This window comes from Oncorhynchus clarkii, chromosome 6, assembly GCF_045791955.1.
Source record: "Oncorhynchus clarkii lewisi isolate Uvic-CL-2024 chromosome 6, UVic_Ocla_1.0, whole genome shotgun sequence".
In the NCBI taxonomy this organism is placed as follows: domain Eukaryota; kingdom Metazoa; phylum Chordata; class Actinopteri; order Salmoniformes; family Salmonidae; genus Oncorhynchus; species Oncorhynchus clarkii.
In genome coordinates this window covers 26875559-26898440 of record NC_092152.1, presented here as the reverse complement: position 1 = coordinate 26898440, position 22882 = coordinate 26875559, and the positions used below count along the sequence as shown (strand labels likewise).

Sequence of the window (22882 nt, the reverse complement as noted above, 5' to 3'; positions counted from 1 at the left end):
CTTTTTCACAATGGCAGAGGAATCTGCTGTCAAAGTCTGTGTACGTGTTCGACCTCTCATAGAACAGTGAGGCTGTTTTCTCACCTTAAAATATAGCTAGTTAGTTTACTGAACAAGTACCGTTAACAATTTTGATTAAAGTTAGCTAACGTTAGTTTGCGCTGACTTAGTTCTAGTAAGTTAGTAGGTCTAGTAAGTTAGTAGGTAACTAATTAATATAGCAAGCCAACAGATTTAATTTGTACCAACTAATGATTGTATAATAACTGTAAACTGGGTTAGGATTAGTTGAGACATTGGCTTGCTAACTACCTACAGTAGCTTTATCTGTGGTGGAGCTCTAATGTTGTCGTCGTAGGGAGGAAACTGCTGCAGAAAGCGCCGAGCCGGTCAAGTTGTATTGGAAAGCTGATAAGCAGACAATTCATCAGGTTGATGATGGAAATTTTACCAAGAAATTCAGTTTAGGTGAGTATGAATGTTGGACGGAAATGCAGGCAATAACGTGAATCACTTGTTTGTATGATTTGTTTCCTTACAGACCGTGTATTTAGTGTTGAAGAAACAACTCTACAGCTGTACCAGGAACTTGCAAAGTCTCTTGTCTCCACTGTTCAAGGTTATAATGGTAAGGGATTGTGAACAGTGTTGCCAACTAATTTTCAGGGTAAGTTGCTAGAGGCAGTGACAACTTCAACAACCGGGGATGAATCAATGAGCATGTAATGTTAGTGGGTCCAGATCGAAGTGGGACATTTGGGTTGCAATGCAGAGCAGACTTACCAATCTCATTGTGGTTGAGGTCATAGAGGCGCTCGAATGGGAAGTTCTTTTCAATCTTGATGACTTCCTCTGGGAGCTTCCTGAACTGACGCAGAGGAGACATGGACTGCCACCTGTGTAGGAGAGGGAAACATTCAGACAGAGAAGACCAGAGGAACATCACATTTCATTCTAGCCTCGTCATGTACACTGAACAAAAATATAAACACAACATGTAAAGTGTTGGTCCCATGTTAAAATAAAATATCCCCAAAATTATACATACGCACAAAAATGTTATTTCTCGCAAATTTCGAGCACAAATTTGTTTAAATCCCTGTTAGTGCGCATTTCTCTTTTGCCAAGATAATCAATCCACCTGACTGTTGTGGCATATCAAGAAGCAGATTAACAGCGTCATCATTACACAGATGCACCTTGTGCTGGGGACAATAAAAGGCCACTCTAAAAAGTGCAGTTTTGTCACACAACACAATGCCACAGATGTCAAAAATTTTGAGGGAGCGTGCAATTGGCATGTTGACTGCAGGAATGTCCACCAGAGCTGTTGCCAGATAATTGAATGCTAATTTCTCTACCATACACCGCCTCCAATGTAGTTTTAGAGAATTTGGCAGTATTTCCAACCGGCGTTGGTGTCGCGTGGGCGAGGGGTTTGCTGACATCAACGTTTTGAAGAGAGTGCCCCATGGTGGCTGTGGGGTTATGGTATGGGCAGACATAAGCTACAGACAACTAACACAATTACATTTTATCGATGGCAATTTGAATGCACAGAGATACCGTGAAGAGATCCTGAGGTCCATTGTTGTGCCATTCATTCGCCACCATCACCTCATGTTTCAGCATGATAATGCACGGCCCATGTCGCAAGGATCTGTGCACAATTCCTAGAAGCTGAAAATGTCCCAGTTCTTCCATGGCCTGACATCACCCATTGAGCATGTTTGGGATGCTCTGGATTGACATGTACGACATCATGTTCCAGTTCCTGCCAATATCCAGAAACTTTACACAGCCATTGAAGTGGAGTGGGACAACATTCCACAATCAACCGCCTGATCAACACTGTGAAGTAGTTGTGTCGTGCTGCATAAGGCAAATGGTGGTCACACCAGATACTTCACACCCCTACTTTTTTTCTCCTTTTTTTTAAAGGTATTTGTGACCAACAAATATATCTGTATTCCTAGTCATGTGAAATCCATAGATTTGGGCCTAATGAATTGTTCAATTGACTGATTTCTTTATATGAACTGTAATTAAGTAAAATCTTTGAAATTGTTGAGTTTATATTTTTGTTCTGTAGAGATTATAGTATGTTGACCATATAAATATATTTTGAACACTTAGTAACACTATTTAAACAAATTGTATTTGACTTGTTTATTGACATAGCTATATTAAATGGCAAACATTTTCTCAGGAACAATATTTGCTTATGGACAAACTGCATCTGGGAAGACATTCGCTATGATTGGGAGTTCTCTTACCCCAGGAGATATACCCTTTGCCATGGAGGATGTCTTCCAGACTATAAAAAACGTGAGTAGTTAGAAAATAAACAGCCATATGCATGTGTAAGATGTGTTGTAATTTTTTACTTCAGTGTCCAAAAAAGGAGTTCCTTCTGAGTGTGTCATACTTGGAGATCTACAATGAAACGGTGACAGATTTGCTCTGACAGTTGGAAAAGGAAGCCTCTAGAAATCCGAGAGGGGAACAATGTAAGTTTGATGGAAACATTGTAAAACAATAGAACTGTTGAACTACAATAACCAAGATATGACGGGTGTTTTTAAATGGTGAAATGTCTATGTAGCTGACCTTACTGAGGAACTGGTGACATCTACTGAGCAAGCCCTTGTGTGGGTTAGAAAAGGAGAAAGCAAAATGCTCTTATTCCTTATTCAAACCATCATGTTAGATTAAATACAATAAATGTATTGACTTTAACATACTGACACTATTCAATGTGAAATGTATGCCCTAGAGAATCGCCATTATTGAAAGTCAAAAATGATCCCGTGACGCATTTGTTCACATACAATTTTCCGCATGGTAAGACACTTTATTATACATCACAATAGACCATGCATATCTGGTTATCTGTGTGCTGGAGATAATGCTGGTGTTTTTTCTCAGGTCTTGGAGAGTCGTGACAGGGGTGACCCTGCATCTGGTGAAAATTCAGACCGCGCCATTATTGTGTTCCATTTGTTAAGCTGCCACAGGGAAGTGTGTTTGGTGAACTCAGATGTGTCCTCCATTTTGTATTTTCTTACCAGTCTCATGTTCATGTAGAATTTGGTTGACCTGGCTGGGGCTGAGAGAGCAAGTCAAACAGGCGCTGAAGGTAAGTGGTTTGATATTTGTGCTAATGTAACAACAGTGTGAAATATCTGAACAACCTTCCTTTGGTGGTTGAGTTCAGTTGCATTTTGGGATTTTTGACATCTGATATTGTAGGTACACGTTTCAAAGAAGGATGTAATATAAATCGCAGCCTGTTCACCCTCGCTCAAGTGACCAAGAAACTGTCTGATGAAACCCAGAAGTAGGTGTTTGGTTACTTACCCTTTTCCACAGCATTTGTGTAACTTATGCAATTTGTTTAATGTTCATTAATGTGATTTTTATCCATATATTCAGGGGTTTTACTAACTACAGGGACAGTAAACTCACCCGTATCCTCCAAAATTCCTTGGGTGGAAATTGTAAAAACTGTCATCCGCACAATCACCCCAGTTACTGTGGAAGAAACGCTTAGCACTCTTCAAGTGGGTGAAATATTTGTCCATCTTAAATCCTTATTTTAAATGATTAATATCAGACAAATGTAACATTTATTTTTAAATCAAGTATCTTCCCAGCTCTACAATGTAGTTTTCTAGTGCAGCAAAGAACATGAAGAATGTCAGAGGTTTCTGATGACGGAGCCCTTCTTAGAAGATACAGAAATGAAATTGTGGACCTCAAGCACAGACTTCATGAGGCAAATCTAGCTGTACTGGCTATTGGGGTTCTTTAGAAATATTGCCGGCTTTCCTTTCAAAGAATTTACCCTTTTTACAAATGCAATTTCAACCTTTATTTTTGTGCACTGTCTTAGGTCTCCTCAGTCACTCAAACAACTGCGACAGAAGGAGACTCTGTCCCAGATTTTGCAAGAGAAGGATCAGCTCCAAAGAGAACAAGAAGACAGGATTAAGAATTTTACCAAACTTCTAGTCACCTCCTCAGACTTTGTTTCCATCAAAAAGGTTAACTTTTTGTCCCTTACAGATATGTATTGGATGCTTAATTCCTTAACAGTTGTACTTTTAGGTTATTTTTACTTTGTTTTACCATGTCTTTATATTTGTAAAGATGCCAAAATGGAGGGTTACGTGCGGTGGAAAAGCTTTGCTGAGCCTTTTCTCAAAAAGAGAAATGCTGATATGTCTGTCTTGACAGAGCAGAAGGAGGGTAATAACCATAGGAAAAATAAACTAAATGTCAGTGGTAGCTTTTATTCTGCTATACGGTATGCTATATTTTGCCATACTGGCGCATAAATCATGTTGAATAGCTTTTTTTTCTGTTTGTGTATTCACAGATGGCGATGAGTTAGATTCTTCTACCTTTGACATGGAGATGAACCAGAGCAGTGTGACTGCGTAGTTTATCAGAAAGGTGAACATGGACTATTGCCATCTTATCGTAACGCTGCATTACCTTCTTGTTGTCCTTCATTCTCATGTTCCTGCGTTCTCTTCTGTTCTAGTGAATTTTTATTTATTTAACCAGAAGGGCTCATTCAGATTTAAAATCCTGGCCAAGATAGGCAGCACCAAGTCATTACAAATATTACAGACAAACAACATGAAAAACTACAAGTAATCTAGTAAAAAAATATAGAATTCACAAGAGTATAACAAAATCAAAAACAGCTAATTAAAATCATTGTCAGGTCAGGGAATCAGTCTCAAGATCATTCATCAGTGATTTAAAAATACCAATCGGGACAAGTTCTTCCAAGACAATGGCGCAGAGTACATAAAAGCACTTTTACCAAATTCAGTACGGACGTTTGGAACAGTTAGCAGGATAAAGTCCAGCGAACGAAGAGTACCCACCACATTTCTGAACAATAAAAATGACCAAATAAGAAGGTAGTAAACCCAAAATGGCTTTGTAAATAAAAGTATATCAGTGACTGAGCCTACGAGTGACTAGAGAAGGCCAGCCAACCCTTGTATACAAAGTGCAGTAAGGGTTTTGCAGTTTAAAATAAATCTCAAAGTGCCATGGTAAAGGGTGTCAATTGATCTCAAACACTGAGCGGAAGCATTCATATATAAAATATCCCCATAGTCTATTAAAGGCATAAATGTAGCTGATACTAGCCTCCTCCTGGCTTCAAAAGAAAAACAGGCCTTATTCCTAAAATAAAATCTCAATTTCAGCTTCAATTTTTTTGTAAGTTGTTGAATATGCAATTTAAAAGAGAGGCCTTCATCAATTAAAATTCCAAGATATTTATGAGGTAACAACCTCAATCTCCTTGCCATTTTATCTCCAAACGAGTTGAACAAATTGTCTGAGAAGGTGTCCCGTCTGGAGATCCAGCTGTAAAATGAGGCTCGGCAGAAGCAGGAGGCCATGGAGAAAGTGGAGACTTTCGAGAGGAGGGTTGCCGAACTGGAGATGCAGTTAGAGAAGTTGCAAATTCCCACTGATGCACACCTGGAAAATGAAGTTCAGCAGAACCAGGAGGCCATGGAGAAAGGGGTGGTTTTTGAGAGCAGGGTTGCTGAACTAGAGAAGCGGATAGAAGAAAAGTCACAAATGCCTGCTGATGCGCAGGAGGCCATGGTGAAGGTGGTGACTTTTGAGAGGAGGGTTGCTGAACTGCAGAAGACGCTAGATTTCCACTGACTCACAGGAGCAGGTTGGCTATCACCAATGCCTTCTCACTGGTTTATCATGCAGAATGTCAGAAATCATTTATTCTAAATGCAAAAATGGTCCAACTGTCATTCTTTACAGATGAAAAGGGGATTTGAGGAGACAATTCAACTCTGAGACGTTGGTGTCTGAGAAGGTATCTAGCTATAATTTGTTTTTCGGTTATTTTTGTATTGAATTCTCAACTCACCATGTGGTCTGTCAACAGGAAATGGCTGCTGCTGAGTGTGATTATCTCAAGCAGGAGCTCAACATTCTAATGGGATGGACTAAAAACTTGAAGAAAAGGCTGCACTTCTTCAGGAGATGGAGGAGAAGAAAGAGATGGATGAGTTCAATTTTCTGGAAGAGGAGAGCAAAAGAGAACGAGGTAATACAGACTGCTGCAAAGATTGCGTAGATTTGTCAAAAGTTATATAACCAATCTATTTCAATGTAGTAGTTAAGCAAATTGGAATGTACTATGTATGGCATAAGACAATTGCAAGTCCATGAATGTCATAGGGACTTACTATAAGTCATTAAGATGGTTTGTGCTTGTAACCTTTTGTATAACTACAGAAAGAACTACTGAATGAAATGTCCTTAAAGAAGGCTGTGGAGGCATCTGGATGCAAATCTCAAGAGCTTGAGGTGAGACTACAAAATGTTTAGGCAGGAGCAAGAAGTGAGGCTAACGAGATGTATTGTATGTCAATGAGTGCTGGGCTGCATGGCTTTTGATTGATTTGCCAATTACGGTCCATCCCTAGGCTAATCTGGTGGCAATGTCAGAGGAGCTGAAAAAGAAAGATGACTGGGCAGAGGAACTACAAAGATCGGTACATTCATTTAAAATAATTTTAGCTCATTGATTTGTGCCAAACGTGTTCACCACACTGGTGTAACATAGCCATCATACTTTTCTCTTTCAGAGTGACATTGACTTGGTCCAACAAATGAAGCAGCTGCGACGCACTCTGGACGATGCTGAGGGACTGAGCTGTGACACTAAGAAGGAGTGGGCCCACCTGCGCAGTGAAAATATCTCACTCAAAGAGAGGGATGTGTCTTCAACCTATTTGTCAGTTTGCAGCCTGTATTTAAATGCAAACTGCGCTCAATGGATTGACCATTATCGTGTTGCATTAGCTTTAACTCTATGCCTTGGCCTAGCTTTCATGTCACACTAACTGCTGGCTATGAGGGATGGAAGCTGAGGGGAATGGCCTTAGTTATCAGTTGGAGACAGAAGAATCACGCTTCAAAAAGATGCAGGTTGACCTTCAGAGGGAGTTACAGGGAGCCTTTGAGGAGAACACCAAGCTTACTACTCTCCTGGATGGAAAAGCTCCAAAAAGTATGTAGTTAGTGTTGGTTGTCTTTTGTATAATATTTCCTCTCTTCCCCAACCTCTTGTTTATTTGCTATCATGCGGTCTCTTTTTGCTTAGATCTCATAGACAGCATTGAACTTGAGAAAAAAAGTTACAGACCTGAAGAAAGAGCTGGAGAAGTCTCATGAAGATGAGAAAACCCTACAAGCTAAGATCAAGGATTTGAGTCCACTGCAGGATCTTCCAGATAAAGTGGACAGTTTGATGAAGCAGGTAACCCCATTGTTGTAATGTAAAGCAATAGAGACTTGTCTTTTAAAAGAAGTTACTTTTAATGAATCCCCTCTTCTCTGGCTGTTCAGGTATATGTCCTCAATGAGGAGTTGTGTGCAGTCCAAATAGCGAGGGAGAGCCTGGGTGTCTGCTAAGGAGGAAGCTCAGCAACTCAGAACATTTCCAGAGCTCCCAGGAGCAGCAAGTCAAACTGCTAGATGACCTGAGTGAAGCAAAGTTGAGGGAAAACGACCTAACCCATCAGTAAATCGACATCACTGAACAACTGGAGACTCTCCGTAAGGACTTGGTGTGCTCCTCTGTGGAGAACAGTCAGCTTCTTACTACTGTGGAAGAGTCCAGCCTGAAAGTAAGTCGGTCCTTGTCAAATCACATGACCTTCAATTGTTTTTTTATTGTAAGAATTTTCTGTAAGGCTGTCCACCAACAATGTATTTTTGATTTAGCTGAAGGAGAATGAAGAGCGTCGAGCATCAATTGAAAATACACTGCTCAAAAAAATAAAGGGAACACTTAAACAACACAATGTAACTCCAAGTCAATCACACTTCTGTGAAATCAAACTGTCCACTTAGGAAGCAACACTGATTGACAATAAATTTCACATGCTGTTGTGCAAATGGGATAGACAACAGGTGGAAATTATAGGCAATTAGCAAGACACCCCCAATAAAGGAGTGGTTCTGCAGGTGGTGACCACAGACCACTTCTCAGTTCCTATGCTTCCTGGCTGATGTGCAAGGAGGAGCAGGAGGAGCACTGCCAGAGCCCTGTAAAATGACCTCCAGCAGGCCACAAATGTGCATGTGTCTGCTCAAACGGTCAGAAACAGACTCCATGAGGGTGGTATGAGGGCCCGACGTCCACAGGTGAGGGTTGTGCTTACAGCCCAACACCGTGCAGGACATTTGGCATTTGCCAGAGAACACCAAGAGTGGCAAATTCGCCACTGGCGCCCTGTGCTCTTCACAGATGAAAGCAGGTTCACACTGAGCACATGTGACAGACGTGACAGAGTCTGGAGACGCCGTGGAGAACGTTCTGCTGCCTGCAACATCCTCCAGCATGACCGGTTTGGCGGTGGGTCAGTCATGGTATGGGGTGGCATTTCTTTGGGGGGGGCCGCACAGCCCTCCATGTGCTCGCCAGAGGTAGCCTGACTGCCATTAGCTACCGAGATGAGATCCTCAGACCCCTTGTGAGACCATATGCTGGTGCGGTTGGCCCTGGGTTCCCCTAATGCAAGACAATGCTAGACCTGTAGTGTGGTTTTCCACTTTAATTTTGAGTGTGACTCCAAATCCAGACATCCATGGGTTGATAAATTTGATTTCCATTGATAATTTTTGTGTGATTTTGTTGTCAGCACATTCAACTATGTAAAGAAAAAAGTATTTAATAAGAATATTTCATTCATTCAGATCTAGGATGTGTTATTTTTTAGTATTCCCTTTATTTTTTGGAGCAGTGTACATTGTGTGGAATGCAAGAAGTCATGAAAGACTTGATTGAGAAGCTTGCTGACAGTGAATCATTCAAGGACCAAAATGACAATCTATCCCAAGAACACCAAGATCAGGTGCAGTGCCTCTCAAAACAACTAACTTCAGCTGTCTCTCTACAGTAGGTAATTCATTTTGTTAATTTGTCCTTCAGATAAGGCAACTGTGAGGAGCTTGAGTCTGCGATCTGAGTGAGATTTTCTCCTGTCTGAGAAGACAGACAGTCCTCAGAATCATGCAGAGGAGTTGGTGCTCTCTACTGTGACCTCCCTGACTGAAGAGAGAGACCAGCTCCAGGAGATACTGGGTGGAGTCAGAGAGGAGAGGAACCAGCTGAAGAGAGACCTGGAGGGGAATGTGGAGATGGTGATTAGTAACTGTTGTATCCTTAGGAAGGTCATTTTGTTTGAGAAAAAATTGGAGCATCAAGCTGTGAAGGGGGATGTAAGAGGAATATGCCATTTTCACATAATACAGGTCCAGGCAGAGCTAAAACGGCAACATCTGAACTCAGAACAGCAGACGCGGCCAACAAGATGATCAACTTCAGCAACAAGTCAGTGCCAGTGTCTTTTATACGTAAGTTACTGTCTGGGATCCTTTTTAAATGGAAGATTTCACTTGTGATATTTCCAGTTTGTTCAGATACAGGAACTAGAGGCTGCATTGAAGACCATGAACGAGGAAAGTAGTCAGTTGAACAGTGACCTACAGCAAAATATGTAGATGGTGAGGACATGTCCAAGTGTTTTTTGGTCTTCCAACAGCTGCACTTTGGTGTAGCTAACTGTCAACAAAAACATCAGTGTCAGTTTTATTCAGTGCTTGACTTGGTCTGAAACAGTTTTGGGTACTCGTTTTGGGGGCTGGTACTGTTTATATTTAAATGCAAGAGCTCCACAATACTTTTGAGCTAATATTCTATTAGAAGAACAAGAGTTCAAATAGTAGAAAATTGGTGGTGCCGGTATTCAGCTCCGCTGAGCTACTGCCCAAGTCAAGCACTGGTTATATTGTGATATTATTCTCCTCTCTAGGCTGCAGACTCGTGGGCGTCTCTGTTCCATCCAAGAAAAGCTCCGACAACAGAGACAACTGAACTCTGACCTCGATAACCAAAGTTTATAGAAGGAGTCTCTCCTAGAACAGCAAGTTAATTTCTTGGACGGTTTGATTTTTCTTCAATTGTTTAGTAATAATACAATTAGATCATATCTTTTTTCTCCTTATAGGAGTAGCAGCTGAGTGAGGAGCTTGAGTCTGTGTGAGCTGAGCGAGAGTGTCTTCTGTCTGAGAATACAGACAGCCCTCAGAATCATGCAGAGGAGTTGGAGAAGCTGCTCTCTACTGTGACCTCACTAACTGAAGAGAGAGACCAGCTCCAGGAGATACTGGGTGGAGTCAGAGAGGAGAGGAACCAGCTCAAGAGAGACTTGGAGGAGAATGTAGAAATGGTGAGTTGTACCCTTAGGAAGGCCATTTTGTTTAAGAAATAGATTGGAGCATCAAGCTGTAAATGGGGATGTAAAAGGAATATACTTTTCCCCCTCAGAACATCAAGAAGCTCAACTTCAGCAACAAGTTAGTATCTGTCAACCCTTTTACATTCAGGTTACATTAGAACATTGTTGAAACACTGGATACATTTCTTATTTTTTGTTTTGTTCAGATACAGCAGCTAGGAGAGGAACAGGAAACCATGACAGAGGAGAGGCGTCAGTTGAAGGGTGACCTGCAGGAAAATATGGAGATGGTGAGGCCGTGGCCAAATGTTTTCTAGTTCAACAACCCTCAGTGACTTTGAAGTGTTCACTGTGAGCACCATAATGCTTCTACTGCTACAAGTGTAACACATTATTTTTATTCTAGGCTGAAGAAACCCAGGGACTTCCCTTGGATGGAATGGAGGAGCTCTGACAACAGAGCCAACTGAACTCTGACCTTGAGAGCCAAAGTTTACAGAAGGAGTCTATTCTAGAACTGCAGGTTAATAGCCTACTCTTCCTTACTTTTTGACACTGTAGCCTCTTCAGATCACATGCATATTGATGAAACATTTCACCGGTTTCCCCCCTGATAAAAGCTAAGCAGCTGAGAGAGGAGGTTGAATCATTGCAAGCTGAGAGAGAGCATCTCCTGTCTGAGAAGACCGATAGCCCTCAGAATCATACAAATTAGTTGGAGAAGCTGCTCTCCACTGTGACCTCACTGACTGAAGAGAGAGACCAGCTCCAGGAGATGCTGGGGGGGAGTCACAGAGGAGAGAAACCAGCTCAAGAGGGACCCTGAGTAGAATGTGGAGATGGTGAGTGATTTCATCGATTTTAATTACAATATTTAGAAAATGCATGCATTGATAATTGCAATCAAAAGAAGCTTTTTTAAATTCTACTAATGTACCTTTCATCATTTTGCAGATGATTGAAAACCAGGAGGAGCTGATTCACCATCAAGAGGAAAATATTAAACATATGGATACTGCACATCTGTTACATCTAGTTGAACTGCAAAGTCAGGTAAAATGTGCTTTTACTTAACGACTGAAATTAATTGACAACAACAATGGCGCTGGAGAAGAAGGCTGACGTTTTGTGTCCCCAACCGATTGTGTTTTTTGTTCATTTATTTGTGTTTAACTTATCTTTAAAACGTATTTTGTACATAATGTTGCCGCTACTGTCTCTTATGACCGAAAATAACTTCTGGACATCAGGACTGCGATTACTCACCATGGACTGGCAGAATCCTTCTTTTCCTTTAACGAGTCTGATGAGCCCGACGCAAATTATGTACTGATACACTGCAGTGAGTAAAACAAACTTAGGGATGAGGCTTCTGATGTTAACATGCATGAAACCAAGGCTTTTATGGTTACAGAAGTCAACAAATGAGAGCGCCTGGGTTAACCTCTACATCACCCAAGGAACAGAGAAGGAGTAGGATGAGGGTATCCGGCAAAAGGGAAGAACAGCCGAGAGCTGCCAGTGGCACGAGCGTACCAGACAAGGCTGCGGGGCCAGATGGATTACCAGAACGTGTAGTACAAGCATGCGTTAACCAACTGGCAAGTGTCTTCACTGACATTTTCAACCTGTCACTGACCGAGTCTGTAATACTAACATGTTTTAAGCAGACCACCATAGTGCCTGTGCCCAAGAACACTAAGGTAACCTGACTAAATTACTACCGACCTGTAGCACTCATGTCTGTAGCCATGAAGTGCTATGAAAGGCTGGTCATGGCTCACATCAACACCATTATCCCAGAAACCCTAGACCCACTCCAATTTGCATACCGCCCCAACAGATCCACAGATAATGCAATCTCTATTGCACTCCACACTGCCCTTTCCCACCTGGACAAAAGGAACACCTACAGTGCCTTGCGAAAGTATTTGGCCCCCTTGAACTTTGCGACCTTTTGCCACATTTCAGGCTTCAAACATAAAGATATAAAACTGTATTTTTTTGTGAAGAATCAACAACAAGTGGGACACAATCATGAAGTGGACATTTATTGGATATTTCAAACTTTTTTAACAATCAAAAACTGAAAAATTGGGCGTGCAAAATTATTCAGCCCCTTTACTTTCAGTGCAGCAAACTCTCCAGAAGTTCAGTGAGGATCTCTGAATGATCCAATGTTGACCTAAATGACTAATGATGATAAATACAATCCACCTGTGTGTAATCAAGTCTCCGTATAAATGCACCTGCACTGTGATAGTCTCAGAGGTCCGTTAAAAGCGCAGAGAGCATCATGAAGAACAAGGAACACACCAGGCAGGTCCGAGATACTGTTGTGAAGAAGTTTAAAGCCGGATTTGGATACAAAATTATTTCCCAAGCTTTAAACATCCCAATGAGCACTGTGCAAGTGATAATATTGAAATGGAAGGAGTATCAGACCACTGCAAATCTACCAAGACCTGGCCGTCCCTCTAAACTTTCAGCTCATACAAGGAGAAGACTGATCAGAGATGCAGCCAAGAGGCCCATGATCACTCTGGATGAACTGCAGAGATCTACAGCTGAGGTGGGAGACTCTGTCCATAGGACAACAATCAGTCGTATATTGCACAAATCTGGCCTTTATGGAAGAGTGGCAAGAAGAAAGCCATTTCTTAAAGATATCCATAAAAAGTGTTGTTTAAAGTTTGCCACAAGCCACCTGGGAGACACACCAAACATGTGGAAGAAGGTGCTCTGGTCAGATGAAACCAAAATTGAACTTTTTGGCAACAATGCAAAACATTATGTTTGGCGTTAAAGCAACACAGCTGAACACACCATCCCCACTGTCAAACATGGTGGTGGCAGCATCATGGTTTGGGCCTGCTTTTCTTCAGCAGGGACAGGGAAGATGGTTAAAATTGATGGGAAGATGGATGGAGCCAAATACAGGACCATTCTGGAAGAAAACCTGATGGAGTCTGCAAAAGACCTGAGACTGGGACGGAGATTTGTCTTCCAACAAGACAACGATCCAAAACATAAAGCAAAATCTACAATGGAATGGTTCATAAATAAATATATCCAGGTGTTAGAATGGCCAAGTCAAAGTCCAGACCTGAATCCAATCGAGAATCTGTGGAAAGAACTGAAAACTGCTGTTCACAAATGCTCTCCATCCAACCTCACTGAGCTCGAGCTGTTTTGCAAGGAGGAATGGGAAAAATGTTCAGTCTCTCGATGTGCAAAACTGATAGAGACATACCCCAAGCGACTTACAGCTGTAATCGCAGCAAAAGGTGGCGCTACAAAGTATTAACTTAAGGGGGCTGAATAATTTTGCACGCCCAATTTTTCAGTTTTTGATTTGTCAAAAAAGTTTGAAATATCCAATAAATGTCGTTCCACTTCATGATTGTGTCCCACTTGTTGTTGATTCTTCACAAAAAAATACAGTTTTATATCTTTATGTTTGAAGCCTGAAATGTGGCAAAAGGTCGCAAAGTTCAAGGGGGCCGAATACTTTCGCAAGGCACTGTATGTGAGAATGCTATTCATTGACTACACTAGCATTCAACACCATAGTGCCTTCAAAGCTCACCAATAAGCTAAGGACCCTGGGACTAGTACCCCCCCTGTATATAATCTCATTATTGTTATTTTACTGCTGCTCTTTAATTACTTGTTACTTTAATTTCTTATTCTTATCTGGGGGGGGGTTCAACTGCATTGTTGGTTAGGGGCTCGTAAGTAAGCATTTCACTGTAAGGTCTACAGCTGTTTTCGGCGCATGTGACTAATACAATTTGATTTGATTGTCACATCAATTGAGATATAGATTCTAATATAAATGCTAACCGCACTGTTCAGCTGAATGAGGAGCTTGAGTCGGTGCGAGCTGAGAGCGAGCGTCTCCTGTCTGAGAAGACAGACAGCCCTCAGAATCATGCAGAGGAGTTGGAGAAGCTGCTCTCCACTGTAACATCACTGACTGAAGAGAGAGACCAGCTCCAGGAGATTCTGGGTGGAGTCAAGAGAGGAGAGGAACCAGCTCAAGCGAGAACTGGAGGAGAATGTGGAGATGGTGAGTTGAAGTTAAACATTCTCTAATCACATTGTTCAGAAACCATCATTATGATTTATTTTGTCCATGAATATAATTTGAAGTCTTTGAACCAGTCCATCAAAGTCCAGGAGGAGCTGAAACAGCAGCAACATCTCAACTCTGAGCAGCAGGCTGAGACAGAACAACAAACAACTCAACTTCAGCAACAAGTCAGTAATAGCTTCAACTCATCCAGGTGATGGTGTCTCCTAGTTTCTTGTTGACAGTTTCGATCATTGTATGTTGTTTCACCTTGTTCAGATACAGCAGCTAGAGGAGGAACACGCACACATGAAAGATGAGAGAGCCCAGCTTCAGAGATCTTCTGGAAAATATAGACATGGTGAAGCCTTTGTTAGTTTTAAAATATGAATTTTTATATATTAATTATTATTTTGATGTGGTCTAAAGTGAAATGTCTCCCCAGGTCATACAGGTCCAGAGGACATTAGAACAGCAGCAATATCTGAACACAGAACAGCAGGCTGAGAGAGAACAACAAGAGGCCCTACTTAAACAACAAGTAAGTCGTAGTTAAACCATATACCAGTACAAAGCTGGTGGTGTTAGGCCATTAGGGGAAATATATTTTAATTCCTTGAATGTTGTTTTGCAGGTCCAGCTTCTTGAAGAGCAGTTGAAGACGGTGAAAGATGATAGGAGCAAGGTGAATAGCAACATTCAGGACAGTATGGACATGGTGAGAGTCTGTGACTGTTCTGAACTTAGAGAAGCAGTCATAATGTGAGAGAACCAAGATCAGAATGTTTTGGTACAAGTGGTTTTGGCTTAAATTGCATTAAATGGTTCCTTTGCATTGCCCTCCGATGAAGCAGTTGAAAGAAGAATTGCAGGGCTTCAAAGAAGGACAGTCTGTTTCCTTCTGGTGTGTCTGAAGTTGCTGTGGCATTTTTCTAATTAACTTTTGCCCCCATTCCAGATGCTCAGTGATGCAAATGCAACCATCTCCATATTGACAGAGCAGTTCAATAACATGGAGCACGAAGTGTTTTACCACTAGCGAAGCAGAGGGAATTTGCTCCAGATGTATGCCAGGCTAATCCTTGTATGCCAAGGATTACAAAACACACTTTGAAGCCCTGGTCCTGAATGACTTGGCTGTATTTGAGGAGAAGAGACTGCAGCACCTGCTCATCTGTAGGGCCCAGGCACCCAGTCACTCAGTCAAGGTGGCTGAGAACGAATTCCTTGGAGTCTGGGACCAGAAGCTGTCAGAGCTGCTGGACAAGAGAGTCGATTACCTCCAGGTGGGTAGGCCTCACATTACTGCACCGTTTTGTCTTTAAAATGAAATGCCAGAAAATGCATTTATACTGTATGTTGTGAAACTAATTGTGTTCATGGGTTATCAGAATAATAATGTTTTGGATAAGCTTAAGGAGTGCCTGTCCACTCACTCAGCAGTGGTGTCAGAGGAGCTGAGGGCGTGAGAGAGGAACAATGAGGAGGCTGAGTGCTCTATGCATGGTCCACTCACCTGGCTCGTCAGCTGTGGAGAGCTTCCTGGCTCGTCAGCTGTGGAGAGCTTCCCGCGGCAGAGCTGGCCCGGCGCTCTGCCGTGGCACAGGCCAACACACGGGCTCTCCAGGTAGTTAACCCCACCAATCATCTCCAGTCTTAGTTAGCACATACAGAATGTCAATTGCTTCACAGGGTTCGATCATGATTTGTGCGTCAGTGTTTTTCCTCTTGTCTTACAGGGATTGTGAGATGAGCACCGTGGTCTGCTGAAAGAGCTAGGTGTGGTCCGAGCACAGGCTGACAGTCAGCTGAAAGAAGAGCGGAGTAAGACCTTTACTCTACTGCAGATACTGGAGAATGCCCCAGTCAAGACTGAAGCTGACCAGCTGAGGGACAACCAGCATCTTGCCATGTAATGTCAGCAGTTGGAGGGAGAAATCAAGGTACCATTTTAACCTGTTTTCAATCTCATGGATAATTTCCATTGTTCTTCTATCTGAACCCATGACTAGTTTACAATGTATATTTTGTGTTTGCAGGAAATGCAAATGAGAGTTGAGCACCAGATTAAAGCTGCTAATAGGGTCTCAAACCACAAACAAGCCACCCAGCTCCTACGAACTGAGCTTCAGGATGCTTGTGCACAAGTCAAGGATAGGGAAGGCTCTATCCAAATCCTCAAAGAGAGACTGACGTAGGAGTTGGAACAAGGTGGAATTTCACCCCTACGTGTTTTTGTATTTTGTGTGGGATGTGTTCAATACTGTATAAACTTTACAATACTGTTTTTTTTTTCTTCTCTTGTTTGTAGGTTCTGGCCAAGAGAAGAGCATCGCCTAGTGTCTTGAGCTTGAAAAGCTGAATGCTAAAGTTGTGAAGATGGAGATGACTGCATTGTCCTCTAAACACCAAGTAAGGCTTAATTTGTTTTAATCATGAGCTTCAATGTCATTTTAAATGTGTATTCTTCCTTTGGTTCCATCAGGTTTGTACCACTACTGAATTTGAGCAGGGCTTGTTTAAAGTATCTCTCCATGAGTCATCATTGGAGAAGATGCATGTTTATGACGTTCTGCATTTGTTTTCCCAAGGTTACTGAGGATGACCACGCTCCTGAACCACAAGGAGGACACTCTGAGGACGTTGAAGGAGACTCTGAGAAGATCACAGCAGGAGGGAGAACAGTTATGTAAGTCTGCCCCAGACAATATTAAGAATAGAATTTGAAATGACCACAAAACAAGTGAATAGTTATGAGCCCTAATTGAGATGTTTGTTATTGCAGTCATGGGGGGAGAGGATCTGCATGCCAGACTGACAACCACCAGAGGACGTACGGTCCAAAGCAACATTCTCCTTGAAAAGAACAAACTTGAGGAAGTGAAACGGCTACAAAAGAGAATTTCTGAATTGGTGAGGTAAAGCTGAATCTAAGATTACTGTAATGTTTCGAAGTTCCTTGAGATATCGTATCACTGACATTCTGCCATTTCTCTCTGTTTTCACAGCCGTGTTTCCACTCAGCAAGGAGATATTTTCAAGTGGAAGGCTAGAGCAGTTAAGCTGAAGGAGAGGAGGGACGTGGTTGAAACGCCTCCATCTGCATGTACTCATACAAAACGACGCCTTCCCATGACTTCTGAGGACCTCAACTCTCCCAAGAAGTTCCTCGACTCGCCCAAGAGAAAGTTCTTTGATGTCCGTCCAGGCTCTGAATGTCGATTAACTGTCCCAAGCAGTTTTTTGATAACTCCAACCTTGGAACCGTTCAAGGTAATTACAGTCAAATTTACCTGAGTTTACCTTATATTTAAAGTTTGTATCCAGTCACCAAACAGCAGTTGGCCTTAATGAAGTTACATTTGACCAGAAGTGGTGTGTATTCCCATAACATCACATATGGAGGCTGCTGGAAGTGCAGAAGCGGGTAATTGGTGTAATGTTATCCCTTGTGTTTGTGATAAAATGGTGGTGTTATTATTAATTGGAGCACAAAAAACTTCTCTTCTGGCAGTTAATGTCACTTGTCACGTACTGGTTTAATTGAGTAAGGTACTGTATCATAGGGGTTGGTAACAAAAGTTGGATAACACTTAATCACTGATTTCTCTCTAACATTTCCTCCATCTTTGGAGTTGTAACCTATACCCAGTGTTTCCTCTGGAATTTTTGTTAAGCAAAGGTATCGGGTGTGGGTCTCTTCACTGCACTAGTCTGGTCTCAAGCCCCCTGGGATATTTGGAATGACTGAGAAGGTCACTTCTGGTGACTTTAAAGAAAGATAGTTTACTCCAAAATGCATAAAAATTTAATGATGCGTGCCACCGCACTGTAGGGAGATGAGGAGCAATTGGTGGCTATGCGCTCGTTGGCTCCAAATATACAGTACCAGTCAAACGTTTGGACACATACTGATTTAAAGGGTTTTTCTTTATTTGTACTATTTTCTACATTGTAGAATAATAGTGAAGACATCAACTATGAAATAACGAAGTAACTCCCTACATTATTTTTTTACTATATACACTGCTCAAAAAAATAAAGTGAACACTAAAATAACACATCCTAGATCTGAATGAATTAAATATTTTTATTAAATACTTTTTTCTTTACATAGTTGAATGTGCTGACAACAAAATCACACAAAAATGATCAATGGAAATCAAATTTATCAACCCATGGAGGTCTGGATTTGGAGTGACAAAAAGTTTATTTCAGTGAAATACGATCCCTAAGTCTAAATATTCTTGTTACATTGAAGGTTGTGCAATGTTATGTCATAATTACATAAAATTCTGGCAAATTAGTTCGCAATGAGCCAGGCTGCCCAAACTGTTGCATATACCCTGACTCTACGTGCAATGAACGCAAGAGAAATGACACAATTTCACCTGGTTAATATTGCCTGCTAACCTGGATTTCTTTTAGCTAAATATGCATGTTTAAAAATATATACTTATGTGTATTGATTATAAGAAAGGCATTGGTGTTTATGGTTAGGTACAGTCGTCCAACGATTGTGCTTTTTTCGCAAATGCGCTTCTGTTAAATCATCCCCCAGCGTTGCATCAATTATATGCAATGCAGGACACGCTAGATAAATGAGTAATATCATCAATCATGTGTAGTTACAACTACTGATTATGATTGTTTTTTTAATAAGGTAAGTTTAATGCTAGCTAGCAACTTAACTTGGCTTCTACTGCATTCCCCGAGCTGACAAGGTGAAAATCTGTCGTTCTGCCCCTGAACAAGGCAGTTAAACCCACCGTTCCTAGGCCGTCATTGAAAATAAGAATGTGTGTTCTTAACTGACTTGCCTAGTTAAATAAAGGTATAAAATAAAGGTATAAAAAAATCTGCGCCCAAAAATACTGATTTCCGATTGTTATGAAAACTTGAAATCGGCCATTCCGATTATCGGTCGACCTCTAATGCAGAGATCATCCGTTCACCTACTCTGCGTCTCAAAGACATGGCGGTTGGGGCCAAAAATCTCACATTTGGACTCGTCACACCAAAGGACAGATTTCCACCGGTCTAATGTCCATTGTGTTTCTTGTCCCAAGCAAGTCTCTTCTTATTATTGGTGTCATTTAGTAGTGATTTCTTTGCAACAATTCGACAATGATGGCCTGATTCACGCAGTCTCCTGAACAGTTGTTGAGATGTGTCTGTTACAGGAACTCTGAAGCATGTATTTGGGCTGCAATTTCTGAGTCTAGTAACTCTCTAGTGAACTTATTCTCTGCAGCAGAGGTAACTCTGGGACTTCCTTTCCTGTGGTGGTCCTCTTGAGCCAGTTTCATCATAGCGCTTGATGATTTTTGCGACTGCACTTGAAGAATCTTTCAAAGTTCTTGAAATTTTCCAGATTGATTGACCTTCATGTCTTAAATTAATGATGGACTGTCATTTCTCTTTGCTTATTTGCGCTATTCTTGCCATAATATGGACTTTTACCAAATAGGGCTGTCTACTGTATACCACCCTTAGTGGTAAGTTTTTTTGGTAACTACATGTTTCCATATGTGTTATTTCATAGTTTTGATGTCTTCACTATTATTCTACAAATGTAGAAAATAGTCAAATTAAAGAAAAACCCTTGAATGAGTAGGTGTCAACTTTTGACTGGTACTTTGTTATAACTTGTCACGCTGATCTTAAAGGGACAGTGCAAGATTTTGGCAATTAAGCACTTTTTCTACTTACCCAGTTTATGGAATCCGTAAACTCATGGATACCACTTATGTCTAAGCATGCGGTTTTGGCATATATTACAAACAATATTTGGTGGCGGTGACAAAAATGAACATAGAGGAAACACTGCCATACAAGGCTTGCTTTGGTTTTGCATGGTGGTTTGTTTGCTTTGGTTTTGTTTTGGCTCATTTAGTCTTCTATTTTTACTATTTTCAGATGCAACTGTGGATTAAAAAGGAGGAATGGTGGCCTGTCACCAAAGCAAGCTGATCTATGCAAACAGCAGTAAATGATTTACCTAAATTGCACTTATCATTCATTGTTTATCTATTTTTCAATATTCAAAGTGTTTGTTTTCATATTGTATTTGATAGCCTTATATTTTAAAATAAAGAGCAGTTTATTTTAATAAGACTCAACTTTACCTGCTCTCTATGTAATAGCACTTTCAGTTGTTCTGACAGCAGATGGCATGCTTACACCATTTAGTTTGAGAATGTTTTATTTTGACAATGATGGAGGATTTTAAACTTGGTGTCTATGCAAAGTGGTCTTGATGTTCAGTTTCTCCCATTAATAATTTTCAGACTAATGGGATATCCGTTACATTTTTGAAGATGGAACATCACTAGGGTAATTTAGCTATATGGCAGAATTAAACTCAGAATTATTCTAAATAACTGTATTTGCCTGTATGTTGTGCAGGTAAACAGGAGGCCTGACTCGGTCCACTTAGACTTGGGTCTCAGTAGCTGCCCCACGGCTATTGGTCGCTTCCTCTGCATGGCTTCACATTTCATTTAAGAGGGTGCAGTAACCACATTCTTCCTGTTCTCTCTGTTGGGATTACTGTAAGAAGGGTACTAAGCCTTCAGAAGGAGGACTGGCACCATGGTAAATAACCTTTAGAGTTCTGTAGCACATCATCAAAGGTAATTTGATCACAGGTTCCCAAATGGAAGGGAATTAAGTGATGTTTTCTGACTGCCTGACAAAGTAAAGAAGACAGATCTTAAGATACACGGAATGCATTACTTAATTTGTACTCCAAGACATTCCAGTGACTGAGCCCTGCATACTTATCATGCAGTAGTTTTCTGTAACCTAATGACTGCACCAGCTAAAAAGACACGACCGATTGGGTATGAAAGTGCCACAAGACTGGTAGACTTCTGAGCTGAAGTCTCTGCATTACCTTTGAGAGTTAACAGGTTCAGGCAAGATTATTCAGTACACATGTGCTCCAAAAGTTATTTTCATTAAACATTGTGATGCCATCGAGGCTGAAATACTTTATTTACCGAAACCTCTAGCCGGAGAGGAGTAGTGGTTTTCATTATTTCACAAATATCAACATACAGTAACTGTCAAATCTGGAACTGGAAGAGCTGAAGTCTGCACTCAGATTATCAACAAAATACACTTTCCCCAAGCTTCTCTTGGACACCTAACTCATTAATAGTATTATTAAGACTTGGTATCTTTTGATACTTTTGTTCCAAGGATATCACAATATTGATGGTAAATAGGTTTGCCAGTTTTCTACAGGGGTTTTCTTATGTAGGCAATACAAGAAGAAGATGGAACACAATTGGTCAGAAAAAGAACAAAGTCCTTGTGAAGAAGTTCAAGAATAAAGGGAGACCTTCTTAAAAGGGAATTACAGTCTCAATACTGAACCAGTCATTCCTCAAGCACAAGTTGTCGGAGTAGCCCTCATTGCAATTAAAGTAAGCAAAAGTGTCAAAGTTTGAACCTCTCCCGGCAGCCCACCTAATTGCTGAGGTGGCTTGTTTCATCTAATAGTATTATTTGTATATTTCCATAATGTGTTACAGTGGGAATCATCCAGGACAGGTCTTTCCCTTGTTCAATTATTCAGGGCTCAGTCACAGACAGTCATTAAAGTTTCATGGGAGGCAATTTGGAGGCAGTGCTGGTTGCTTTAGAAAACAAAAAGCCCTCTCTGCCTTTGGAAGTGCATGTTGTGAACTTGTGACAGAGGTAAAATGAAATTCATAATTACATTTGTGGATTATTATTGACCCAGAAACTAAAAGGTGGAATTGTATGGTGACCAAATGTATTTGATTAGGTATGTCACTCAAAGTTCTTCTCAAATATAGCAAGTTTTTTAAGTTAACTAATTTGCTGTATGAGACTGAGGAACACATCCACAAAATAGTCAGGAGTTCTCAAGACAACATTAAATACTGATGCACACAAATAGATGCTCCAAAAAGTTTGTTTCCTTATAATTGTCAGATTTAGAAATGTATTCTTGCCAGTGCTTAAAAACTAAGAGGTAACATGCACACTTAGAAATAACACTTGTTTTGGGAAATACTAATATTACAAAAATATTACTTTGATCATTCTGCATGCCTTGAATCCTCTTAACAGCTAAATCACATGCCCACATAAATATCCTTGAGTAGAAAATGGGTCATGTAAGATTTTTTTAGGGAGGTAATTAAAACTTTGAGTGTATGTGGCTTGACATGGGATAATACATACACAACAGCAGCTTACTGTAATACTTTGCTGGTAAAGATTAGGTTGGAAAACATCTGAATCTCCTAAATAAAAATCCCAGGCAATTTGTGTTTAGAGATTACAAATATTTTACAAATAAAACACAGTGCTCTAAATTGCTGACAGAATTCTTACCGAGATGGGAAAGGAAGTAAAAATGACATTCTTTCTCAATCAAGGACAGTTAAGTTGTTCAGTAGAATTGCAACAGCAATATTCAAACATGCACAGGCCAGGGACAGTGCATGACAGGCAGTCCTGG

General features: G+C 40.8%; 1 pseudogene; it reads left to right on the top strand.

Moving 5' to 3' along the window:
• Positions 1–10: 10 nt before the first annotated feature.
• Positions 11–20889, top strand: LOC139412340 (centromere-associated protein E-like; annotated as a pseudogene).
• Positions 20890–22882: the final 1993 nt, after the last annotated feature.